Genomic DNA, 21,770 nt, shown 5'->3' on the forward strand with positions numbered 1-21,770 from the left:
CCAACTAAATTTATTTAACTATTAAATGATTATGCCAATATTTTGGCTTGGCTACCAAGTGCAAAGAAATACACTAAGAACATACATGCAGGCACACCAGCAGGAAGGTAAACACAAATTGAACGTGAAAAATGAGATCCTACAGTTGTAACTGGTGCCTTCTTTAAGTGCAGCAATGTAATCTCGTTAAAGGTCTGAAGATGATAGTTTTCCAAGATTTCTGATAAAATAAGGCAGCTGAATTTACTAAACGTTAGAGAACGTTGTAGTGCCATGGCATATTCTAGAAATAGTCTCTCAGATTTATATCTGCTTCTGTATATCACACCATGATATAGATCCACTGATATGGTGTGCTACCCAAGAGGTTCTTTCAGTTTGTACAAAGTTAGTTTGCAGGGGAAAGGAATACTGTAGACATCACGATGATCTTAATAAAGGTAAGGATTTTTTTAGTGTGTAGATAAGGGTAGCTAATATCTGGTATGGATTTTTTTTTTTTTTTTATCCTACACACACAAGCTATACAAAAACTTATAGCACATCAGTGGCATGTGCAAGGTGCAGGCAAGGAGAAACAAGAAATTACTAACATTTTTCATAATGAGCTAGAAGATGAAGTTGGGAAACATTATGAGGAAGGCTGTTCCAGAGGAAAAGTAGGTTCAATGTGCTTACAGTTGTACTGAAAAAGGATGTTGGGTAGCTGTTCTTATTTTAATAGTACATTGTATTTTAACAGGGCATCTGTGATGCAGTGTTTTAGGCCCTTCCTGAAATGCATCCACACAGCTGAGTATGATGCCAGGACTCTTGATGCAAGCCACCTATAGTAAGGTGTATTTTTTTTTTCGACTGCTTTGATACATTTTCTGTTGAAACAGGTATTAGAAAGTGGATGAGGATTTGAAAGTGGAAGTTGAATTGAGTTGGTGAGGTAAAGGATAATAAGAATTAAGAAAAGTCTAATTGACTATGTTATTGTTGATAGTGATGTTTTCTCCCTGGTGCAGGACACCAGAGTGTACAGAGGATTTGAAATTGGAAGTGATCATTATTTAGTCTTCAGCAGGATAAAATTGAATTTCATATTGAAAAGAATAACATGTAAGAAAGTTTTAAAGCAAATAAAAGTTGAGCAGCTCTCAGATGTGAACTATAGACTAAAATACACAAAGATTATTGAAAAGAAAATGAAAGAGTTTGAGAACAGGAATCAAACCTTGGAGATTCAGTGGCAAATTCTGAAGAAAACATTGATTGATTCTGCCAGAGAGGCATGTGGTGAGGTTGTGTGCAAGGATAAAAAAATCAGAACTCCCTGGTGGACACAGGAAGTTAAAGAGGCAGTGAAGGAAAAGAAGAAAGCATATCAAAAATTCCTGGCAAATAAGTCAGCTTTTACTCTTACAGAATACAGAGACAAATGTAAGAAAGCTAAACAGTGTGTAAAACTAGCTAAACAAAAGTCATGGGAGGACTTTGCCAAGAATATAGAAAATAAATATCAAGAAGGTGGCAAAATATTCTGGAGGTTGTTGAAGAAGCTTAGGAATGGAGGAAAGAGTGCTGTAAAAGGAGTTAGAGATGATAAAGGTGATATGAAAACAGGAGAAAAAGATATCCTTGAAGTATGGAGTAATTACTTTGAAAAACTGCTAAATGAAACAAGCAGTAATGACTGCACAGTGATAAAAAACACTGACCAGGCATGCAGTCAGGAATACATATCCATACTTGAAGTAGAAAAAGCCATCAAAGGCTTGAAATGTGGAAAGGCAGCAGGAGTAGATGATATTCGACCAGAAATGCTGAAGTATGGTGGTATAAAAGTCTTACAGTGGCTCCACTGCATAGTTCAGAAAGCCTGGACAGAGGGACGAATTCCTGATGATTGGAGTAGAGCTCTCATAGTACCCATATATAAAAAGGGAAATAAAACTGAATGTGAGAATTACAGAGGTATTTCCCTACTGAGTGTTCCTGGCAAGATCTATGCAAGTATACTTGAGAAACGGTTGAGAAGAATTGTGGAAGAAAAGCTTGGTGAAGAACAAGCTGGATTCAGGCCAAATAGAGGCTGTCAGGATCAGATCTTCACTTTACGACAAATAGTCGAGAAAGCATGGGAATATAACAAAGATCTGTATTTAAGTTTTGTCGATTTGGAAAAGGCATATGACAAGGTGCCAAGAGATAAGCTATTCAATACGCTGCAGTTATATGGTGTCAATGGGGCATTATATCAAGCAATACTTAGTCTTTATTTGAGTTGTAAGTCAGCAGTTAGAATTGAAGGAAGTACGGGAAGATGGTTTAATGTTAAATCTGGTGTGAGACAAGGATGTACATTATCCCCTCTGTTATTCATTATCTATATGGATCACATTATGAAGGAAAGTGGTATTAAACCTGATATTACAATTGGAGATGTTAATGTCAGCTCTTTGCTTTATGCGGATGATGTTATACTTCTAAATAAATCCGCTACAAGTCTGCAAGATTCTCTGACTAAATTGAATAGCTGTTGTAATAGATATGGTATGAAGGTCAGCAATAAAAAGACAAAGACAATGAAAATAGGCAGAATCATTGAAAATGTCAACTGTGTTGTGAATGGAGAACCTGTGGAACAAGTAAAACATTTCAGCTACTTAGGCACGATTTTTACTGAAGATGGTAAATTAAATATAGAAATAGACAACAGAATCAGCAAAGCTGGTATGGTGGGAAGGTCAATTGAATAAATTCATATGGAATAAGAGAGAAATTAGTCGGAACACTAAATTAGCTGTATACAAGACAGTGTTCAAACCAGTTTTAACTTATGGATCTGAGAGCTGGGTCAGAAGTAAAACACTTGACCAAAGACTAGAGACCGCAGATATGAGAGTCCTGAGAAAGATTAGAGGCGTGAACAGATGGCATCAATGGCAATATCATATTAAAAATGAGGATATTAGGAAAGAACTTGACAATGTCAGCATCCAGGAATGTGTTAGCAGAGCTAATCTCAGGTGGTATGGTCACTTAAATAGAATGGGAGAGGAAAGATTAGCAAAACAAGTGTTCTCTCCAGGTTGGCAGGAAAACGACCCGGAGGAAGACCAAGATATAGGTGGATTGATACGGTACAAAGTGCCTTAGACGATAGAAATATAAGATCTGATAATGTTGGAGTCTTGACAAGTAACAGACTGATTTGGAGGAAAATTGTAGATAGGAAGTTAGTAATGATGTAATTTTTTCATGTAGTACTGTCATATCCTGTACACCCCTTGAGGGTACATGGCAAGAATTTGATGATGATGATGATGAGAATTTTTAGGAAAGTTTTAGGTACACTACCACAAATGTGTAAACAATATTCTAAAGGTAGAAGGATTTGGAATTTATATAAGATTAGTAGCTGGTTGGGTGTAAAATAGCTGCTGGAGCTAAAAGAAATGCCTAGTTTTTTAGAGGCTAGCTAAGGAAGCTGATGATACAAAGTGTTTATACCAGAAGAGGCTGGAGGCATATGTCAGTCAAAGGTGACATGAAAACAGGAGAAAAAGATATCCTTGAAGTATGGAGTAATTACTTTGAAAAACTGCTAAATGAAACAAGCAGTAATGACTGCACAGTGATAAAAAACACTGACCAGGCATGCAGTCAGGAATACATATCCAAAGGAGAAAGATCATATCTTATCTGGTGATCTATGTTTTACTGAGGGTAAGGGAAGATGAGATCCCTTTTGCAATAGAAAATGCAGAAGTATGTTTTAATGGCATTAAGGTAACCAGGTTGTCCTTGTCCAACTAAAGGATGGTATGAATATTTGTGTATAGGGCATTGATTACAGGTGATCTTGAAGCTTGGAATGTCTGAGAACTACAAGGTTTGCTAAAAGAGGAGATGAATGGAGTATGCTATTGTTGGCAAAGCTGTATTAGTGGTGATTGAGAGTAAATTGTTTAAGAATAGGAGAAAGAAGGTTGAGGCACTTCCGAATTGGTACAAAGCTCAAAAAGATGGTGCCATCAACCATGACATGCAGTGAACAACCAAAGAGGAAGATCGCTATCCAATTACAAAACACAGCAGGTATACTGAAGGAAGTTAGTTTTGCAGAAAGTGATTCCAGGAGGTCAGCTTTATCTTAGGGTACTGTAACAGTGGCAACATCTGGATGTGAGAGGGGGGGGGGGGGTCACACATGAGCAAAAGTTGCATCTGATGGCCTTTGTGAGAGATCAGAAGGCACTTTCAAAATTTGGACAAGAACAGCTTTCTGCTATTGGACTCCGTGAAGTTGGATTCATGTAAAATGCAAAAAAAAAAAAAAAAAAAACTTATTGTTTTACATTACTTGCATGCATCCACACAGCTGAGTATGATGCCAGGACTCTTGATGCAAGCCACCTGTAGTAAGGTGTATTTTTTTTTCAATTGCTTTGATACATTATCTGTTGAAACAAGTATTAGAAAGTGGATGAAGAATTTGAGTAGGATGGGGATGAAAGCCTTCATGCAAGTGAGAATAATTTCCATGACTTGTTCAGAGCAGAGTGTTATAGTCAGATGAGCAGAAGCAACAGCAGTCAGACCATGGAAAGAAGGAGTAGAACTTCCAGAGGTCATCCCAACTGGCATCTTTGTAGTTTCAGAGGATGTCAGGTCAGGAATGGTTAGAGGAACAACTAGAAGAACTAGAACTAAAAAAATGGTTAGATTAGAACTAATCTAAAAAAAAAAAAAATCAAGGAGAGTGGAGAAGTAGAAGAGGTTTTTAAGAATGCATCAAATTTTTTCTGAGGTACCTCAGATGGTGGAATGATAATGGATTTTGTGTTCTAGATTTTTTTAGGGAGGGAGGAGGGCATTTCTAATTTTGAGAAGTGGGAAAGCCACTGACTAAATTGAGATGGCGACTAGAGCCACAACATGCGTAGTGTTAGAAAAGAGTTCGAAATGGTTAGTCCTATTTTGCATAATAATTGGCAATATTGCATCTGCACGGTTAGCCTAATGGCTATGCGCTTCGCAACCATATGCCTGGGAAAGGAGTATCCTGGGTTCGATTCCAGTCACCAACATGAGGAGCTTAATGATCTTTCTCAGACATAGCCAAGTTAGCTTGTCTCGGGCGTGGACAGAAGGATTTTTCTCCCCAGTTTATCTGGGTTTTTTCCTACTGCAAGCAGGCAAACTGGCCCCACGAACACACACAGCTACAGAATATACTAGGAGACATAGGGCTAGTTACCTTATCCTCAGGATGGGTACAACTTAAAAGGGCTTAAGACAGCTCTGTAACAGGCCTAACACGTACAAGAGAGAAGAAGAATTGGCAACATTGCTTGAATATTAGTATAGTATTGTTTACTTTTAATAGCTTGGTGTGTCTGTGTGATTTTTGGCCATGGGAAATTGTTACTGACTTTAATTGAAATTCTGAATCTTGCCTTCTTTGAACAGAACACAATAGCAGTACTCACCAGGTCAATTATGCAGGCATCGACTGGTAAACTAGGTGAGCGCCATGAAAATCAAGTGCTGTTAGCAACATACTTTTCAAAAATGTTCAATGTCATGAGTGTAATATGCATGCATGGTGAAATGTTAGAGATGTGTTTGTGGAGAGACCGAACAGGAGATGAGAGAAAGTATGGATTTGTAGGAAGTGCAATATTCTGTTAGAATACAAGTTAACGAATGCAAAACAGACTGAAGAAATGAAAATGTAAATGAAAGAAATGGAACGAAAGCTAGCGAGACTAAGGGAGTGAAAGGAAATATAAATGAGGAAACAAAAGTAAGAGGTGGCAGAATGAGAGATAGCAAGACAACAGGAGTGACAGAGTAAAATTGATGGAATGCAAGATTTGATAAAACAGGTATTGAAAATGAAAAATTACATGAGGAATATGTGGAATAATATTAGACATTTCATAGAAATAAATAAAAGAATAGAACGAAAGAAAAAAATGGTAAAAGAGGTGACGAGCGATTCGAGCATAGCAGTGTATGGCGATTCCATTGATAGAGGATTGATTAATGAGAGAGAGTCCATAAGGTCTGCTATTGAGGAGGGAGAATGAGCAAGAGAGTGAAATATTACAGTATAATGAAATAGACAGTCAGTGTGTTGCCAAGTTATGACAATGATGAGTTGAGACAGAGAGCCAGAATCGTGAATGGTATGCTAGCGGAGCTGTGCAAGGAGAAGGGAGTAGAGTTTGTGAATGTGTGGCTGGTATTTGAGGGTAGAATGGAATTATACAGATGTGATGGATTACATTTGAATGGCTTTGGAGTGAGTGCAGTGAAGAAACTGTTGCTAGGGGGAAGTGCAGCGAAGAGGAAAGAAGGGTTTTGTGATAATGGTGAGTGGGCAAAGATAGGTATGGTGGGAAAATCGCAACCAACAAGAAGCTTAGGTAGGACTGTTTATAGACCTAAAAATGAACTGCTGTGCTTAATAACAAATGCGAGAAATAAGGAAGATGAAATGGTTTCACTGATTGAGTTTATTCACCCTGAAATCACTGAAACATGGTTGAATGCAGATATCTTAATGGGAATAGAAATGGAAAGGTATACAGTGTTTTCTGCAAGGATAGAAAGGGCAAGAGTTGAGGGGGAGTGCTGCTGATGATAGCGAGGGAATTATGTCCACATAAAGTAGAGATAAGGTCCTCATCACATGTCGTTATACACTAAGTTAAAGATGAGTCACATCATGTCTTCCTGTCAGTGTGGTGTGAGCTGGAGGTTGACAGAAGACATATTTAATTGGATGTTGCTATAGGCCAGGGAATGTGGAGGGTGGTGATGAAGAAATGTATAAACAACTTAGGTTAGTAACAAAGGAAGGGCAATTATTATGGGCAATTTTAATTATGGCAGTACAGATTGGAATGAAAAGATAGCATTTGGTAATAAGGAAAATGAATTTCTTGAGATAACTATCTCAGGCAGCATGTAACAGAGAGCACACCAGGATTAAGAGTATTACATCTACTCATTTCATCACAGGATTATTGAGAGTGGGGTTTCGCACTTTTCTCTAGTTGGTAAGAGTGAAGTGATCCTGAGTTGGGGCTAGCCATATGCAGACTTCTGTGAGGAAAGGATATATGTGAACAGGACCGGCACATAGTATTTCTCTGGTGCAGGAAATGAAAAACAAATGAAAACCGCTTTACAGTATAATGTTACCTACGGATTAGTCCTGCTTATATAAATTTTTTCAAGTTATATAAATTTTCAAAATAATATAAAATAGTAATATAAAGTTAAGAGATTTATTCAAATATTCTTTACATTGATTTTGCTAAAAGGGACTCGTCTGGCTTTCATTTTAGCGAAATCCTGTCGCAGTACATCAATGTTGATAGACTGAGCAATATTTTCTGTTGAAATTAGTGCCAAACCGTTTAGTTTTTCTTGATTCATGCTTGATCGCAGGTAGTTCTTTATTAATTGTAATTTAGAAAATGTTCACTCTCCCTTAGTAACTGAAACGGACAAAAGTCAATAGTATTTTCAATGTAATCAGTGAATTTGCAAAGAGTTCTTCAAGGTAGTTGTTATAAATCCACTTCAAAACCATTTCTGGTGTACTATTTTCTTCAATTTTTCTAGATAATAATTTCAGCTCTATTTGCAGTTCTTCTGCTTCAATGTCCTTGTTTTCTTTGTCACTTAATGCTTTTTCTAATGAACTACATTTTTCTTCCAATTGTTGGTCTTCCATGTTATCACATTCTGTAATGTTGTACAAAAATTCAAAGGGCTCCAAAACACTACTAAATGAATCAAAGCGATCCTTCATTGAAGTAACTGCTGTTGTGAACAAAATGTCGAAAAATTTGGTTTTGAATTTCTACTTTGTTATACTTAGCCTACTTAGTTCTCTCAGGAAGATTCAACAAAAATAGATAAGAGAATTTTACAAGAATGTTTCACATTGGACTCGAGAGTTTGCTGATTATTTTGTGTCGCTGATGCAGCCCGTTAATATATGTTGAGAAGAATGAGTTATCAGTAGTAAGCCGACTTTTAGGGCCGGATCACATGCATCCCATCCAATTAAAATTAGGATATGGCCCTTACACGGAACTCAACAATTAATCATAAGTTGATTTATGATACATCAAAAAATAAAGAAGAACTATATTAGGTATATTTTCGTAAATTTTATTCAAAAATTAGTGATATAATCAGGTCCAGGATACAATTTCAGAATTTATTTGTTCGTTTCCGGGAAGATCTGAAGGGGCCCGAACGGAAGACAACGTACATTCATAATTATATGAATTCATAATTATATTAATAATTATACCATTCGTTGTTCATTTAAACTCTTATCTCATATTTTTTGACATCTTTTAGGCACCTTTTCTTCTGCGGCACCTGTGTATATTGCACACGACACCAGCCGGGCCTGTATGTGGGAGCATAAGGCTAGTGATTATGACATGCTTAAGACACAGCTTGCAGTATAGCAAGGAATCAAGTGTTGAGTAGTAGGGAAAGAAATATATAACAGCAATGTGTGAATGTATAATTTACAAAGAATATAATTTCTTGGCATCTTTAATTTATAGTATAACCAAGTGAAAAAACTTTCAATCATCTTGAGACCTTCAGCAATATTCCATCTTTGCAGTAGTAGAACTTTAGGATTCTGCCTTTCACACTCAGAATGTGCCTGCATGCATGTGCTTAAATGCATTTCTTTATGCCCACAAAAATGCCTAGGTGAACAAGGCAAAATACTGGCATAATAATTTAACAGCAAAATATTTTTATTAGTTAATTCTCTAGACATGTGTTTTCTCCCTTAAACATCAACATCTAAGCATCTATACCAGAAAATTGGAGTCATAATTCTGTTTTGGAACCACTACTGTGTGGTGCCAATATGGTTGAGATGAGGTGGAAGTGAAATTCCAGAATAGGTGGACAGAAATGATGCTGTGCAAAAAATAACATGAGAAGAAAGGGGGAACACTTCAAAATTAAATATTTCTCTCAACAAGAACAAATGCTAGAAGAAGGTTGTTGCTATAAAACTGCAGAAAAGATAAATTTCTTTAACAAGCGGTTACTGTAAAAATATAATTTCATTTTTTAAGATGTGCAGTGTTTGAATTGTGTAGTTCTTTTGTACTTTTTTTTTTTTTTTTTAACGCAGCAGCTTTTTCCTCATATATCGTTTTCAAGGCAGAGTCATCTGTATCTATTGTCTGACTCAATGTCACCCAGTCTCCAATGATCACATTTTTAAAAAAAACTTTATGACACAGAATTTCATGGCAATTCTGCAGGCACATATTATTATATGGGAGTCTGAAGACTGATTGTGAGAGACACAATCTATCATACCTATCCTTGATCACATTAACAGACAAAACACTCACAACTGACTCTGGCAACCCATTCCACTCATTCACAAATCTCTAAGCAAAAAATCTAGTCCTCGCACCCCTACTAACCACACCTTTATTCAACTTCCAGAGATGACCCCCTTGTTCTGGTCCCTCTAACCAAGTGCTGAAACATTTCCCTACATCAATCCTATAAAATCTTTTAAGCAACTTAAATGTTTATATCATATCCCCTTTTTTCTCCTGTCAACTTTTGAAATCCACACGCCCACAATCTATCCTCACAAGGAACATTCTACAGACCACTCACCTCTCCACTGCTTTCTCATCTACAAGAAACCCAGTGAACCAAACTTGAGCATAATAATCCAGATGCGGGCATCAAGGCCTTATAAAGCAGAATAACAACTTCCTTATCTCTACATGTTAATGTGTTTTTCAATAGCCAAGTAATCTTATGGACTACCTTAGCAACCTGTATAACTCTGTCTATGACCACCCCTAAATCTATAGCATCATCTATTTCCTGGAGTACAATACATTCAATATGATACATTGCTTGTAATCTATTTTTCCCAAAATGCATAACTTTACATATCTCCATATTAAACTGACACTCATTATCTTTAGCCCATACCTAGAGCCTATTTAAATTGCCCTGCAAGCTCTCCATATCACCTTGATTAACTATTACTCTACCTACATCAGCAAACAACTGAATATTTCCTTTCAGACTATTTCCTATATCATTTATGTAAAAATTAAACAGCAATGGTCCCAGCACTAAGCCTCATGCCTCAATTCTGTTGCTCCATATACCATTTCTTGATATCTGTCCAACTGCCACCATCTTATCCACTTAACCAGTATCACGTCCATTCCCATTTGTTCTAATTCGCATAACAGTTCCATGCAGTGTCAAATGCCTTTGCAAAATCATAGTGTAGCCATTCTCTTTATCTAACTCAGGTGTTATTCTATTATAAAAAGTTAGTAAATTACTAAGGCATGACCAACCCTTCAAAAAAGCCATGCTGACCCTCATACAGTATGATATTTTTTATCTATCCATTCTTTAATTCCTTTTTTGACCAATTTTCTAGTACCTTTACCACCACCACCACCGCACCTGAGATACTGATTGGTTTATAATTTACTACTGCAGTCTTAGAACATCTGTTATGCAAGCAAATTATTTTGCCCTCTTTCCACTCCCTTGGAAGTCCACCAGAGCTGAGACTTAAATTAAAGAGCCTAGTCAAAGACATTGTCAGTTCCCTTGCACATTTACAATCTCACCCTAGTGCAGTAGGACCTGATGACATTCATTATGAAATGATAAAACATTTACCATCATCTTCTATGGATCTTCTTCTCTTATTATACAATAGAATACTTGCAGAGGAAGAGTTTCCAAATTCTTGGCATAAGTCAATTGTCATTGCTATCCCAAAACCAGGAAAAGATCCAACACAAGCAAATAATTATCAACCCATTGCTCTGACCAGCTGTCTTTGTAAGATACTAGAGAAAATGGTTAATGCCAGACTGCTCTGCTATTTAGAAAGCAACAGTCTTCTCTCCGATACACAATGTGGTTTCCATAGACATCGATGAACTTTAGACCATTTAGTTCGGTTAGAAACGTATAAGAGATGCATTTTGAAGTGAGAACATCTTGTCTCAGTTTTTTTTGACATGGAAAAGCTTATGACACAGCCTGGAGATATGGCATATTAAAAGACCTCTATAACCTAGGTCTCAAAGGACACTTCCCTATATTTATTAAAAACTTTCTGTCCAGGCGAACTTTCCAAGTCAGAGTGGGAAGTACGCTATCTCGACCATATCATCAAGAACAAGGTGTTCCCCAAGGCTTTGTCTTAAGTGAAACCCTTTTTGCTATTAAAATTAACTCAATAATTGAACAGCTTCCGCCCACTGTAGACAATGCTCTATATGTTGATGACTTCACAATTTATGGTCCCTCATGTAACAGACTAATTGAAAGACAACTTCAGCAAGCAATTGATCATGTCTCTCTGTGGGCTCTTAATAATGGGTTTAGGTTTTCAACAGAAAAAGTGTCTGTGTACACTTCTGTCGAAAACGCACTCATCACCCAGATCCTGAACTAAGAATGGGACATACTGTTATTCCAGTAGCTACAGAAACCAAGTTCTTGGGACTCGTCTTTGACAGAAAACTTACATTTCTAGCACACATTCGTCAACTAAGAGAAAAGTGCAAAAGAACTTTGAACCTCCTTCGCACTTTATCCTCTACTGAGTGGGGTACTGATTGAGCTTCATTGCTCCATCTTTATCATGCACTTATACATTCAAAGCTGAATTATGGGTCCCAAGTCTATGGTTCGGCAAGAGAGAGTAACCTACGATGGTTGGATTCCATCCATCATCAGGGTATACGGATAGCTACTGGTGCCTTTTGCACCTCACCCACTCAAAGTCTCTATGTTGAAGCAAATGAACCGGCTCTATCACTTCGACGGAAACAGTTGTCTCTTAATTACACCCAAAAAATAAAATCTCTCCCAGATCACCCTACATGGAATAGTATCTTCTCTCTGCATTGGGAAACTCAATATCACACACATCAAACTGCTATACATCCTTTTGGCATATTAAAGAAACTGTCCAAGCTGTTAGTATAAATGTTGACATTAGCTACAATAAACATAACAGCATTCCTCCATGGCAGGTTTGCACACCATCCTGCAACCTCTCACTTTGTCAGCTACAGAAATCTTATACCCCATCACCCATTTACCTGCAATTGTTTAATGCACACAGAGCAGCACATGCTGATTTCTTACCCATCTATACTGATGGTTCAAAAACTAACACCTCTGTTGGCTGTGCTTCCTGACATTATTATCTCAAATCAGATCCCACAAGACTGCAGTAATTATACAGCAGCGTTACATGCCATCCAGCTTGCACTTGTGCATATAAAAGAAAACTGCTACCAAAAGTGTATAGATGGGTAAGAAATCAGCATGTGCTGATTTCTTACCCATCTATACACTTTTGGTAGCAAAAGTGTTAACAAATGTTTTTCACAAAATGAAAATCCTTAATTTCGATGTTCAGTTCTGCTGAATTCCCAGCCACATCGGAATCAAAGAAAATGAGGCTGCAGATGCAGCTGCTAAATCAGGTCATACCTTCTCCACATACTGTTTGACAGTTCCATATACAGACTACAGACAACTTATAAGATCAAAGCTAATTGCTCAGTGGGAGTTAGCATGGCAAGAAACATCAACAAACAAATTATATAACATTAAACCTGAAAATAAACACTGGCATTGTAGTCAACGTACAAAGAGAAGGGAGGAGGTTGTCCTTGCTAGGCTCCGCATAGGTCACAGTCACCTTACACATTCTCATTTACTGAGAGCTGATGACCCTCCCATATGTGAAAAATGCAACAACTTCATCACTATTCATCATATTCTGGTAGATTGTCAAAAATTTACGAGAGGGGAATGAAATTTTCACCTATCTAACCAAGCCATATACACTCAGGGAAATGCTAGCAGACTCAGGCAAATTGCATGATGTTTTTAATTTTTTAGAAAGAATTAATTTGTACAAACACATTTGGCCATAAATTTGTTTATATGTAAATACTTTTTGCTTAACTTAACTTTTATACATATATATATTATTCATTGGGTTAAATCTGACCAATTATGTATTACCATGGGCCTTGATCTTATATATTTGTATCACACTGCTGTAATTTTGTTAATATGTAAATACCATAATGCTAAAATTAAATTTTATGAATCAATGCTGTATAATAATTCCTTTTTGACTAAGTATTAGTATAATAATGTTTGTTGTAATCTTACTAGATGTAGACACTGCTTTTCTTGACTTGTTTTGTATATACATGTTAACCTATAGTTATCTATTTATGTACTGCTGAAACTTCTGCAGCAATTTTGTTTATATGATACTGCTTAACATACATTTTGTGTATGCATCTTATTTACTACTTTATTTTTCGAATAATCATGTAGTGCTGTAGGACATCTTACCTATTTGTGTACTTTCTAGTAATTCTGTTTATATGTATTGCTAAATTCTGTTTATACTGCATTGCTAAATTTAATTTTCATCCATGCTAACCTGGACGTATATATATATATGTCTTGGGTGGTTAACATCAGTGTCTGTCACATATGTTAACCACCCAAGACATATATATACATCCAGGTTACCATGGATGAAAAGTAGATATTAAAATTGTAATAACATTGATATTACATTGAAATATACGATGGATATGAAGTGTAGAGGAGTGATGTATTTTATCCATATTGACGGCGATGTGGTTAAAGCAATAACCTCACTAGGATGATATACCCTTGCAAAGTGGTCACTCAGTAACAACTATTTTATCTGCTTCTGTCTCCTCATGACCATCAATCACTCATTAAGTTTAATCTTCCATAGTCTTGCCACAAAAGGAAAGAAGTTTGAGATTTTCTTTGGCCTGCTTGGCTATATTCTTCTCATAATCTGATTTTGCCTTCTTTACCAGGTCATCTCTCTCTCTCTTTATATACCCTCCAAGGCATTTTCTTCTTCTGCAGTTCATGCTTAATGATATTACTCATTTATCTAACTCCTATCTGATTAACCCTCCTTACCTTAAGTAAACAATTTAATATTGCTTCCTCTAGATGACCCTTAACTATTTCCCATGTGTTACTAACATAATTATCCTGCAGTGTTTTATGACATGGCACAGATTTAAGCTTCTTCCTATTTCTAGGCCTTCACCACCTCTTGAAACAAAGTTCTTCCAATATATTAAACCTCCTATCTTCTCTGGCCAAACTGCATACTTTTACACTACTAGTCACCCTATTATCTACACTCAGTTCAGCTTCAAATGTACCAAACCAAACAAGTTTCTCATCAGCTCATCTTGCATTTTACTTCTTTGAAACAACTTTCCTAATACCATTCTCCCTAGACCTGTGACCTCCAACTGCTTTAGAAATTCCATTAATAAATTCCTTCTTTAATCACTTCCCATATACTGCACTGTCATGTTATAAGGGTGTTATGCATCATGAAACTGTTATATCTATTAAGTTGAGAAAAAAAAATTAAATAGTATTTTTGATTTTAAGAAACTTAATACCTATAACTATGAATAGTTATCTAAATATTTGCCAGCCTAGTTAGTTGAGTGAACTAGCAGGCTGAGCTCAAATCCCACAATGCATGGATGTTCAAGAAGTCTTTAGGCAGCAGATTTTTATTGTCTACTGTACTAACATACTATTGATTAGCAGCCTGAAAACTGCTTGAAAAAATACCTTGATCTCCAGAGTAAGATTCCTGAATTACCTAACTCAGAGTGCCAAAAACGTACAAGGGGTTTGCAACCTTTCATGGGTAGGATTCATAACTATTCTTATTCTTCCCCACTTAAAGATCTAAATAGTTTGAAACCAAGATGTTATCCTGAAGTGGGAGAAGGGAAAATGAATGGAATGAAATGAAAAAAATGATATGTTATGCCCTTCAACTGGAAAACAGTATTTACTTCCAAGTCCACATAGTATCTGAAAGCTCATCATAGTAGATCGAACACTCACAGACCACAATAATTATCATACCTTGCCTTGAACACATTCAAATGAAGCACTCACCACCCACTGTGGCAATACATTCCACTCATTAATGACCTCTTGTACTTGCATCACCCATTATCCTATGAAATAATTCCCCCATATCTGTTTGATACTCTTCACACCAACTTATGTCTCTATCACCCCCCATCCTGTTTTCCAAGCTCTGAAGACTACATTTCCTAAAATTGCCTTAGATATTTGCCTCTGCATTTTTCTTCCATGTTTTCTTATCAATACTGCCAGATCTGTGCAGAAATTCAAATAAGGCCTAATTAGTCCCTTGACATTGAAACTATCACCTCCTTATCCATACATGTCAACAGCAATTTTCTGGACAACCTTTACAACTTTTGCATTATGACCACTCAATTTCAGTTCCTCATCTAAAAAGATTCTAGGCCTTCACCACCTCTTTAAACAAAGTTCTCTCAATATATTAAACCTCCTATCTTCTCTGCATACTTTTCATTTAAATTGAAATTACATCCCTATTCTTCAACCCAATGTACCAACCTATTCAAATCATCTTGTAACAAAAGTCAGAACTTCCTGACATTGCTCTTCCTAAATTGAATATCTCCTTTCATACTATGAAACTATATCATTGATATACAAGTTAAACAATAGTGGTCCCAAAACAGAATTCTCTGGTACCCCACTCATCACCTTCCTTTATTGGAGCATTGCACCTCCATACACAATTCGCTGGCTCCTATTCATCAACCATCCCTGTAACCAAACCACCAAAATGACGGATATTTTGCTCAGTTTATCATGCAGTACTCAAATGCTTTAGAAACACCCAGATAAATCAAGATATAAGCATCTCCTATGTCCAGTACACTAGTCACCCTATTATAATATGTAACCTGGAGAGCAATTACTAAAGCATGACCTTCCCTTAACAAACTCATACTGCTCTCCTGAAAGATTTCCCATTCTCATTAATCCAGGTTTGTATTCTGTCTTTAACTTGCCTCTCTAACAATTTCACCACTACACTTGATGTATATACACTGGCCTATAATTTACCACTACTGACTTGGATTCCCCTTATGCAATTGCGCTGTTTTTTCCATCTTCCACTCTTCTGGGATTGTTCTTGTTGAAGTGCAAAAGAGATGGCAATGGCCTTGAAAAACCAAGTCAAGGCACTGACAGCTCTACTGCACTTCCTATAGTACATGCAGTAATACCCCATCCAGTCCCACAGCCCTATTAACATCAAGGTTATTTAATTTTCTAAACACTACCCATTCTTGAACTGTCAAGTCTGCTGGCATCTTTCCTAATGGTATTCGGCATCCACTCTTAACCTATCTACATGAAATACTCATTGAACATTTCCACTATATCTTCAGCAGGTGTGACACCTATTCCATCTTTCTTTTAGGGTTACACGGTGATCAGCACTCATATTTGTAGATTTAGGGACTCAAAAACACACGTGTTGAACAGATTATTTTATTAATTACAAATAAAATAAAACTTGACGTTTCGCCCTCCATATCGAGGTCATCATCGGAAGAATACAACTGTATACAGAACCAAGCTACATGCTCGTGCTTTCTATACCAGTAAACCAAATCTACGTAGTTAATAAATCTTTTTTCTAGCCTGACCTCTAGTAATAAAAAAATAAAAATAAAAAAAAATAAAAAAAATTTAAAAAAAATATATATATATATTATAAATAGATAAATGCTTAAGGGTCAAAGCTGTATAACTGAGGGGAGACCTCCACATTGAAGAAAACATTTGTGCCTTTAAAGGAATGCGGAGAACCAACCAGGGCTTCTGACTTAATGTCCAATCCTCACCTTCTCGTGGTGCACCCTGTTGGGTATCTACTTGGATACTGAACGGACAAGGATGGGCTGGCAATTTGGGATTTAGCCGACCAAATTGTATTCTTATTGGAACCAAAATATAAAATATACAATGATGGTACAACATGACAAAATTTCATGCAGGCTGGAGCTTCGCCCAGTTAAACAAGGCCCCCCGTTGTTTTCGCCATGGAACCAGGGCGAACAGTGAAAAGTCAGCTACTGGAACAAATCTGAAATCTGAAAATAAACCCCAACTCAACATCACCAGAGTTAAAGATAGGTACTATCAACGTAAGAAGCCTGAATGGCAAAGAAATGGAGCTAGCTGAGGAATTAGATAAGTACCAGATCGACATAATAGGGGTGACTGAAACAAAAAAGACAAAAACTGGTGAGATCTTTCTGAGCAATAAATACAAAATGTTATATTCAGGCAATGATAATCAAGGAAAAGAAGGAGTAACCATAGTATTCAACACAAAATACAAGGCTAATCTTCTTGAATGGCAGTCAGTCTCAAGTAGAGTAATGTGGGCAAATATGAGAATGGGGAACTGGACAATGAGACTTATTTGTGCCTATAGTCCCACAGAAGGTTCTACTAAGGTAGAAGTGGAGGAATTTTTTGAGGCTTTAGAAAAAGCAACTGACACAATAAAAAATGAAAAGTTGGTCCTTGTTGGGGATCTAAATAGCAGAGTAGGATGTGATTATGAGACATACAAAAATATTTTGGGAAAATTTGGAGAAAAGAGCAAAGCTAATAATAATGGCAAATATCTGCTGGATTTCTGCTCAGGACATGGACTGGTTATTACTAACACCATGTTCCAACATAAAAATGTGCACAAATTCACATGGAGAGAAGAGGCTAGGAATAAAAAAAGTCTCATTGACTATGTTATTGTTGATAGTGATGTTTTCTCCCTGGTGCAGGACACCAGAGTGTACAGAGGATTTGAAATTGGAAGTGATCACTATTTAGTCTTGAGCAGGATAAAATTGAATTTCATATTGAAAAGAATAACATGTAAGAAAGTTTTAAAGCGAATAAAAGTTGAGCAGCTTTCAGATGTGAACCGTAGGCTAAAATACACAAAGATTATTGAAGAAAAAATGAAAGAGTTTGAGAACAGGAATCAAACCTTGGAGATTCAGTGGCAAACTCTGAAGAAAACATTGATTGATTCTGCCAGAGAGGCATGTGGTGAGGATATCTGTAAGGATAAAAAAATCAGAACTCCCTGGTGGACACAGGAAGTTAAAGAGGCAGTGAAGGAAAAGAAGAAAGCATACCAAAAGTTCCTGTCAAATAAGTCAGCTTGTGCTCTTAGAGAATATAGAGACAAATGCAAGAATGCTAAACACTGTGTAAAACTTGCTAAACAAAAGTCATGGGAAGACTTTGGCAAGAATATAGAAAATAAATATCAAGAAGGTGGCAAAATATTCTGGAGGGTGTTGAAGAAGCTTAAAAATGGAGGAAAGAGTGCTGTAAAAGGAATTAGAGATGATAAAGGTGACATGAAAACGGGAGAAAAAGATATCCTTGAAGTAGGGAGTAATTACTTTGAAAAACTGCTAAATGAAACAAGCAGTGATGACAGCACAGTGGTAAAAAACACTGACCAGGCATGCAGTCAGGAATACATATCCATAGTACAAGTAGAAAAAGCCATCAAAGGTTTGAAATGTGGAAAGGCAGCAGGAGTAGATGATATTCGACCAGAAATGCTGAAGTATGGTGGTATAAGAGTCTTACAGTGGCTGCACTGCATAGTCCAGAAAGCCTGGACAGAGGGACGAATTCCCGATGATTGGAGTAGAGCTCTCATAGTACCCATATATAAAAAGGGAAATAAAACTGCATGTGAGAATTACAGAGGTATTTCCCTACTGAGTGTTCCTGGCAAGATCTATGCAAGTATACTTGAGAAACGGTTGAGAAGAATTGTGGAAGAAAAGCTTGGTGAAGAACAAGCTGGATTCAGGCCAAATAGAGGCTGTCAGGATCAGATCTTCACTTTACGACAAATAGTCGAGAAAGCATGGGAATATAACAAAGATCTGTATTTAAGTTTTGTCGATCTGGAAAAGGCATATGACAAGGTGCCAAGAGAGAAGCTATTCAATACGCTGCAGTTATATGGTGTTAATGGAGCATTATATCAAGCAATACTTAGTCTTTATTTGAGTTGTAAGTCAGCAGTTAGAATTGAAGGAAGTACAGGAAGATGGTTTAATGTTAAATCTGGTGTGAGACAAGGATGTACATTATCCCCTCTGTTATTCATTATCTATATGGATCACATTATGAAGGAAAGTGATATTAAACATGATATCAAAATTGGAGTTGTTAATGTCAGCTCTTTGCTTTATGCAGATGATGTTATACTTCTAAATAAATCTGCTACAAGTCTGCAAGATTCTCTGACTAAATTGAATAGCTGTTGTAATAGATATGGCATGAAGGTCAGCAATAAAAAGACAAAGACAATGAAAATAGGCAGAATCATTGAAAATGTCAACTGTGTTGTGAATGGAGAACCTGTGGAATAAGTAAAACATTTCATCTATTCAGGCACGATTTTTACTGAAGACGGTAAATTAAATATAGAAATAGACAACAGAATCAGCAAAGCTGGTATGGTGGGAAGTCAATTGAATAAATTCATATGGAATAAGAGAGAAATTAGTCGGAACACTAAATTAGCTGTATACAAGACGGTGTTCAAACCAGTTTTAACTTATGGATCCGAGAGCTAGGTCAGAAGTAAAACACTTGACCGAAGACTAGAGACCACAGATATGAGAATCCTGAGTAAGATTATAGGCGTGAACAGATGGTATCAATGGCAATATCATATTAAAAACGAGGATATTAGGAAAGAACTTGACATTGTCAGCATCCAGGAATGCATTAGCAGAGCTAATCTCAGGTGGTATGGTCACTTAAACAGAATGGGCGAGGAAAGATTAGCAAAACAAGTGTTCTCTGCCAGGTTGGCAACAAAACGACCCAGAGGAAAACCAAGATATAGGTGGATTGATACAGTACAAAGTGCTTTAGACAATAGAAATATAAGATCTGATAATGTTGGAGTCTTAACAAGTAACATACTGATTTGGAGGAAAATTGTAGATAGGAAATTAATAATGATGTAATTTTTTTCATGTAGTACTATCATATCCTGTACACCCCTTGAGGGTACATGGCAGGAATTTGATGATGGTGATGATAGATAAATGCAACTACAATAAACTGTTAGAGTCCTCATGTATTAATATTCTGGATAGTTACAAAATGATTTCTTTCAGTTGCTATTGAATGTTCTAAACACTTCACCAGGTCACCAGGTTGTCTTCTTGTAGTGGGAATTTTTCTAATGCTAGTTTAGGATGTTATACAGGTTGTAGATGGGTCCTCCACATTCTTGAATTGGGGAGGCCATCATTTTTGTTGAGATTTGGGTTGTGTTTGAGCATTTCACAAGACGCTTTAAATTTTCTCTCAAACCAGGTTTTGGTGCGGTGTAGGGACTTGGTATTTTTCCAGTCAATTCTGTGGTATGTTTGGAGTGCATGGTCAGAAAGGCCTGTTTTACCGAAGTGGAGGTATTTAATGTGTCGTTTGTGTTCGTCTTGTGTGATTGGGATAGTTCGCCCTGTTTCCCCTATGTATGGTATGTTACATGTGCAGTGTATTTTGTATACCCCTGGGTGTGCTAGGTGTGGAAGAGGATCTTTAGAGGAACTGAGTAGGTGTCTTAACTTATTTGGGGGTTTAAAGGTGGTTTTAATGTTGTATTTGCGAAGTGTTCTGTCTATTTTTTCAGAAATGCCTCTAACATAAGGAATGGCAATAGCATTCTTGAAATCTTTTTTGTTCTTACTGGTATCTTTATGGAGGATCATGTGAATAGTTTTTTTTTTTTTTTTATTGTATCCATTTTTGATAAATGTTTGGTTGATGATTTTGTATTCTTGGTTTAGAGCCTGTTCATTCGAACAAATAGTTAGGGCACTGTGTTTAAGGGTGCTTATGACACCTAATTTTTGTGTTGGGTGGTGGTAAGAATTTTTGTGTATGTATTGGCCTGTGTGTGTAGGTTTGTGGTAAACTGAGAAGGAGAGACAGCCAGAGGGAAGACGTGTGACAAGTGTGTCTAGGAAAGGAAGACAGTCGTTTTTTTCCATTTCAATGGAATATGTTTGTGTTGTTTGTTTAGGTGGCTAAGGAATGTATTTAGAGCTTCGCAGCCATGGGGCCAAATGGCAAAATATCGTCGACGTATCTGAGCCAAATTTTTGGCTTTAGACATGCTGTCTCTAGAGCACGTTGCTCAAAGTCTTCCATATAAAAGTTAGCTATTGGGGGAGAAAGTGGCGAGTCCATGGCTGTACCTTCTTTTATAGTTACAAAATGATTTCTTTCAGTTGCTATTGAATGTTCTAAACACTTCACCAGGTCACCAGGTTGTCTTCTTGTAGTGGGAATTTTTCTAATGCTAGTTTAGGATGTTATACAAGTTGTAGATACCTATTCCATCTCCAGCAACTAAAGTCATTCCTCCACATTCACCCTTTCTTCTACTAGCAATGTAACTATAGAATTCTCTATGGTTTTGCTTTACTGCTTCATCCAAATCGCTTTTTATATGAGAATTTCTCTTTCCTTACTATACTCATCACCTTCCTTGCCTGCACTTTATACTCCTCATGCTGGTGAGATGTACCCTGTTCTCGATATTTCCTCCATATTTCATTAGCACCCTGCATAATTTTATGATTTATCCATTTTCCTTATCCTCCTAACCTTGGAATATAACATGACATTACCATAAGTAACTGATTCCATACCAAGTCCCGGTGCTGATT

The 21,770-nt window shown here is 36.8% G+C and overlaps 1 protein-coding gene across 1 annotated transcript in view; it reads right to left on the bottom strand.

The window, feature by feature from the left end:
• LOC150107622 (uncharacterized) overlaps positions 1 to 21,770 on the bottom strand; it is a 170,549-nt gene that overhangs the window by 136,018 nt on the left and 12,761 nt on the right. The window lies entirely within an intron of this gene.

Source organism: Typopeltis vanoorti, chromosome 4, assembly GCF_054136105.1.
Source record: "Typopeltis vanoorti isolate ZY-2024b chromosome 4, IOZ_Tvanoo_1.0, whole genome shotgun sequence".
NCBI lineage: Eukaryota > Metazoa > Arthropoda > Arachnida > Uropygi > Thelyphonidae > Typopeltis > Typopeltis vanoorti.